Source organism: Elephantulus edwardii, unplaced genomic scaffold, assembly GCF_000299155.1.
Source record: "Elephantulus edwardii isolate Elephantulus edwardi_28Jun2011 unplaced genomic scaffold, EleEdw1.0 scaffold00041, whole genome shotgun sequence".
Classification (NCBI taxonomy): domain Eukaryota; kingdom Metazoa; phylum Chordata; class Mammalia; order Macroscelidea; family Macroscelididae; genus Elephantulus; species Elephantulus edwardii.
In genome coordinates, this window is record NW_006399791.1 from 3,690,726 (window position 1) to 3,696,900 (window position 6,175).

Consider the following 6,175-nt stretch of genomic DNA (forward strand, 5'->3'; position numbering starts at 1 on the left):
CCTGTCTTCTAGTCTGAGAACCTGCCAAAGCCGACTTTGTGGTGGATTTGCTTTCTCCTACTTGGAGTTCATGCTCCATGATATGGAGGCTCCAGAGGTCAGCTTGACGTTTTGAGAAGGGCGGGATAAAGGCTCTCTCCACTCCTCACATCCACTCTGGAAATGGCTGAGTCAGCCGGGATGGGGTCCAATCTCTAGGAAGCAGTTGGAAACAAGGACAAAGGGGATATGAGTTCATTAGGTATCACAGGAGATACACACACACACACACACACACACACAGATTATGCCCCTGTACAGCCGAAGAGTGCAGGCAGGAGACTCCTGCGGCATCACTACAGCACGGGGATCCATTTGTTGTCCTCGTTGTAGAGAAAGGACTGCTTTCCTGGGAATTCCAGCTTGTAAGTGGCTGGTGCAGGACCTGTTTCAGTAACAGTGAAAGCCCCTCTCCGAGTCTTTGACAGAAATCCAGCTCGGGCGCAGACATTATTTCTCTGCTTACAGCAAGAGATAGAGGCATTGTAATGATTTGGTGCAGGAGTTTCAAATTTGAGAACCCCGTTACAACTTGGCAACTGGAACATGCTGGAACAGGAATTACTGAAGTCTTTCTTTGCAAAAATACACGATGGAACAGAGTACGTATTAGATGCAGGGTATTTAGAAATTATCTTCTCCGTTCCGGTGCTCAAAGAAGGAAAAGTGCACGTTTCCTTCTTCGACAACGAGACACTGTTGAATACGAGAGGCTGGTGAATGACGTCATAGAATCCAGGACCTGGGATATCATTCTTTTTATAATAAAATCTCTTGACTTGACTATTAAATCCTTTTCTTTCTTATGTTGCATATTTCAAAGCTCGAAATCTAGAAGGAATGGAGGATTGTGCTGGATATGCAGCAGTGTAACCTTTATGTATTTTGCTGGTATGTTTGCCTTTGGCAGACTCCTCTTGCAGAGGGTTGTCCATGTTAGAAAAGTTCAGTGATGTGTTCCATTTGTTTGATGAAAACCTCAACTACATGTTCTTCCAATTACCTTTTTCCTCACAGAGCGGCTGGGTAACTCCCTACTAGCTACACCACCAGTAGTGATGGTGGATGGGGGTGGGGGGTGGGGGTGTCGCTTAGTGGTAGAGAACCGAGCTGCCAACCCAAAGATACAGGGTTCGAACCTTTCTGCAGCACACAGCCACCACCATGTGGGATAAAGGAATAGCAGAAGTTCTAGGGATGGGGCGGCTTTGAAGGCAAGAAGGGAGGTCATCTGTCTAGCTGCTAATGCCAAGCTCGCCTATCAGACAGGTGAAGGTAAGCAGCTACCTAACCTCTTTGGGACCAGACGTGGAGATGAGGGACTTTGGTTTAGTGCTGTTCTTTTAGAGGGGAGCTCTCCAGGTAGGCACAGAGATTCAGGCCCGGCTCCACCTCCAAATCTCTTCTTTCTTATTGAAATTACTCGATGGATATGATATGGAAAATTCTATATATTATTGCTGGAAATTGAGGAGGAGAATCATACACATAACTTGATCCTCAAAGAGTTGCTAAAATACAGCCATAACCATTGCCCTGGCCGCAACGGCCCCAGTGATGAGGAAGAACTGTGTACCTTGAGTGTCATCCTGTGATTCTTCAGGAAGGTAAGGAGATGACCCTGGAGATGCATTGTGGGAAAAATGAAAGAGAGAGAGAATGAGAGTAAGTCGTGTGGGTTTCCCGTAGTGTTCTTTGCGTCTGCCGTTAAAAATGAATGGATTCTTTACCTGTTCAATCAGCTATGAAACTGCTCTTAGGCTTTGCAAAAACCAGCAGAATCTGTGGGGCAAATTTCTGTTAAGAAAACAAAAGTGTTTGTAGTAACCAAGAAAGAGAAAAGAGAACCAGGATAAGAAGAGGGGGGAAAGAGAGACTATGGTAATAGTTGAACATCTAAGAGCAGTTTGTGGAGTTTTAAAAGTCGGGAGGTATGATCAATGGCAAGTGCCATGATTGAGACTTTCTGAAGAGAGCTGTGGGAAGGCAGTGTGAGGAACTCTTGCTGTGTGTTGTACAATGAACTTCTGGATGTGGGTCTGGAAACTGTGCTGATGAAATGCGTTAAGGCTGGAGTACAAAGTGCACTTTTCTTTCTAATAGTTGCTTGGAATCATACTGGTATAAACACAGACCCAAAGGCCATTCTAAGGGTGCTGGCTTTTTCCATGGATATTTTGTGGGAGAGACAACATTTCCTGTTCCTTCAATAGGATCTAGCTTGGGACACCAATTTCTCCTGCCTGGTACTTAGCCCATCTTCCTTCGTTCCCCAACCACTGCTGCCTTTTGGTCCCCTACTCCTCCAGCTTCCTCTAGGCTATATAAACCAGAGACTTTTTTAAATCCTGTGCTGCTATACCAGAAGCAGCACAAGTAGATGGCTTCTAATAGAAATTTGTTCTCTTTCTTTAGGAGGTTAGAAGCCCAAATACAGTGTCCAGATCTAGGGCAAGGCCTTCAGACTTTCATTCTCTTGTGTGTCGTTTGTGTACAAAAGTCCTTGTTTCCACCAGCATCTGTAGACCTGGTGTTTCCTGGAGACCTCCATGTGTCTTAGACTTCCCTAGCATCAAGGAGTTTCATTGTGTAAGGGGCCAGGTCCAAAAAAAGATGCACTGCACTCCTGGCAATTCTTTCTTTATGGCACTAAGAGGTTCTCCCTCCCTGATTCTCAACTCAATTTCAAAGAAACCTGCTTCTATATGCAGGAATATCATTGGTGAAGAAAGCATTATCTATGCTGTGTCCCCCACCCCAACCCCGCAAGTTGTTAAGTCCAATTGGAGTTGGCCTTCTCATTTGGACAAGTCTGTTACCTATCTTCATTGAACTTTTATAATACCAACTACTGCTCTTTTGGATGTCTTCATGGACATAGTACCCAAAAGGTCCAGAAATGGGTCAAATCTGGAAAATAATTAACTCCAAGGCCACCAACACCTAGGCTTTACTCTATTCTACAGGAGTTAAAGCCAAAGCCATTGCTGTTAAGTCAGTCCTGACTCTCAGCAGCCCTAGAGAACAGAACAGTAATGACCATAGGATGTTTAAGACTGTGGCATCTTTCTCCTTGTGGAGCTGCTAACAAAGTCGAACCATTAAGCTTTAAACTAGTAGCCCAATACTTTAAACACTGCATCACCAAGGTTTCTTCTCTGTTGTATAACCTACCTGAAATGACGTTCAACCATATTTCCTAGCATAGTTTATCAAGGGGTTCTACAACTGCTCAAACATCTCCATTGTGATGATTGCAACGTGTGTCAATCTATCTATGTATAGATGTAGTTCTTATCCATAATGTGGTTTGATAAGATCATCCCTTATCCAAGATCAGGACAGGCCCCAACGCGCTTAATTTAGTCACAGCTCTGATCCAAGTAGAGGACATTTCTGCAGAGAGTTGGCCTTCATTGAAATGTGTGTATGGACTCTTGCAAAGCTAGTTAGTTTTTGCTTGATCTGGAACCTGCATCTGGCTCATCATCCCCAGTTCTTTGTACTTGAGCCAATGGCTTCCACATCGCCTGCCATAATGGATCCATCAGCCTGCAAAGCCAGCAGTCTGATGTCTTACCTGCTAATTTGTCAGCCTCCACAGCTATGTGATCAGTAGTGTTGCTCATGAGATCTGATCTGTGTGGACCTGGGGCTTTTTAGTCACTACACACACACAAGGTATTCCTGGAGCTAAATATCTCTCTAGAGAACCAAGTCTAAGACTATCACTAAGCCATTCTGGCAATGTTGTACCAATAGAACTATTCAAAAAAGTCGTTATAAAACTACTTCCATGACAACATTCCTGGAAGAAATTAATACATAGAGCTATGACTCCTAGTGTAATAATGTGGCTATCCTGATCCAATGGACCATTCTCAGTGAGATCTCAGACTGCAATGTGCTCACAGTACATTTCTACTTATACAATAGTATCTCATGGGCATTTCCAAGAAATCTGTCAAGAGTCCAAGAGACAGAATCCGTCAGACAAAGTGGTTGTCCTCTAACAAAATTTACTCTTCCAGACACTTGAAAGATTTATGGGGTGATCACATCTGAATATTCTGTTCCTTAAATCAAGTGTTGGTGTATAAAGGTCCATCAGTCCACACCAACGAAGACATTTTCAAATCACCCATCTATAACTCAGAGTCGGCTCTTGGGTCTGCCAGAAAGACACTGCCTTTGGGTCAGCAGCCCAACCACCTGTGTATTAACGCCACCAGAGCTCACTAGTATAATATTGTGCAGAAGACCAAAATCATATCTAACATTGCCATCAATCTTGCAGGGAAAGTAAATGGCTTTGGATGTGGATAACACCATCATGTGGCATCCAAAGAGAGCGCAGCCTTCTCCAATGTTGCTTGGTTGCTGTGATTGCTTGGTTTCTTGAGGTCCCTAAAATTTTTCTAACTCAATTTTTTTCTTTTTAGCTTGGTGTTGGCTTTTCACTTTCCCTTTGTTACCCTCTGATCTACATCTCTGTAAATAGCTCTACCTATTTTCTCTCAGTTAGCGGTACATATATTTGCATTTCCAACAAGGTTCCTCCAAACTTAGCCTAGTGGAGTCACAGAAAGAAACAGGAAGGGAAAGTTCTAGGACAGCTGGGAACATTTCTTGTTTAGAGGGTAGAAGCACTATCTATCTTTTCTCTTCTGAATTAAAGAGGTAATAAGGGGCCAACAAAACCTGTTGCATTTTTCTTAAAAAAAAAACCAGAAAAAAAATCTCAGTGCAACTATTGTTCACTCCCATCTGAAGCAATGAAGAGTGAAGACTATCAAGGATGCATGGAAATAATTATTCCAGAGGACTGATGGACTGTGCAAACTCCAGCCTCCACAACCTTAAGACCAGATAGACTGGATGGTGCCCAGCTACCACTGCTGACAGCTCTGAAAAGGATCACAACAACAGGTCCTGCATACAGTGGAAAGGAAAATGAAAAGAGAGTTCAAAACTACAGAAATAGGTGAGTTCCACTGGTGTGTTAGAGACTAGTGAAACCACAAAAGATACAAGCTCTAGAGCTAGAACTCAACTGTCCCCGTGTGTTGATATTTAGCAAGGATGTAAGTTTAAAGACTAAGGTGCACCTGTTCAAAGCCATGGCTTTTTCAATTGTTTCTTATGCCTCTGAAAGTTGGACAATGGAAAAGGATGACAGAAAAATTGATGCCTTTAAAATGCAGTATTGGAGAAGGGTACTGAGTATTCCATGGACAGCCAAAAAAAACCGAACAAGTCTGTCTTGGAGGAGATGAAACCAGGGTGCTCCTTAAAGACAAAGATGATGAAACTTCTCATATACACTGTGAGGAAGGGCCAGTCCTTGCAAAAAGGCATCAGGCTGGAAGAGGCAGAGGGTAAGAGAAAGAGGAAGACCTTCATTGGGATGAATTGAAACAGTGCCTATAACAATGAGCTTAAGCTTATCAGAGATGGTGAGGATGGGGCTGGATAGAGAAAAGTTCACATATGTTGTTTATAGGGTCACAGGGAGTCATAATTGACTTAATGGCACATAATAATATTTAGTAAATAATAGATCTATATAAATAAATAGATCTATATGGCGAAGAATAAGAAGGAGGCAGGTACTCCTTAGAACAATCAAACAAAGGGACATTATTAGCACACAGATAAATCTCAGAAGGTAGGAGTGGCTAGAAAAGGACAAATGGAAATGACAAACACATGGCAGAAGTGGGAAGAAGGCTGTTATTTTGTGAGGATTGCAATCAATGCCACGAAACAACATGTGTATGGATTGTCAAATGGAAAACACATTTTGTTTGCAAGCTTTCATCCAAACCTTCCCCCCCAAAAATGTTTCTAAAGAATTAAGAGTTTTGTCTGAGCACCTTTTCCCAAACAAGACTATTTTCCCAGGTTCACATTTAAGTACTGTCATGTGACTAAGTTCTTGACAGTGAGATGTGAGTAGAAATGATAAATCGATGTGTTCTAAATTTGAGGAGTTACTCATGGGGAGTAACTCAGACATGCACTTACCCCTCTTCCCCCTAGTTGGAAGCCAGATAGAAGAACAACTCAGACTTAACTATGCAGATGGTGAAAGTGTCTTAGGAAATTACAGAGCAACAAGAAAAGAGGAATAGGA

The 6,175-nt window shown here is 42.7% G+C and overlaps 1 pseudogene; it reads right to left on the reverse strand.

Moving 5' to 3' along the window:
- Nucleotides 1–335: 335 nt before the first annotated feature.
- Nucleotides 336–974, reverse strand: LOC102866040 (annotated as a pseudogene).
- Between the last annotated feature and the right edge of the window lie 5,201 nt (nucleotides 975–6,175).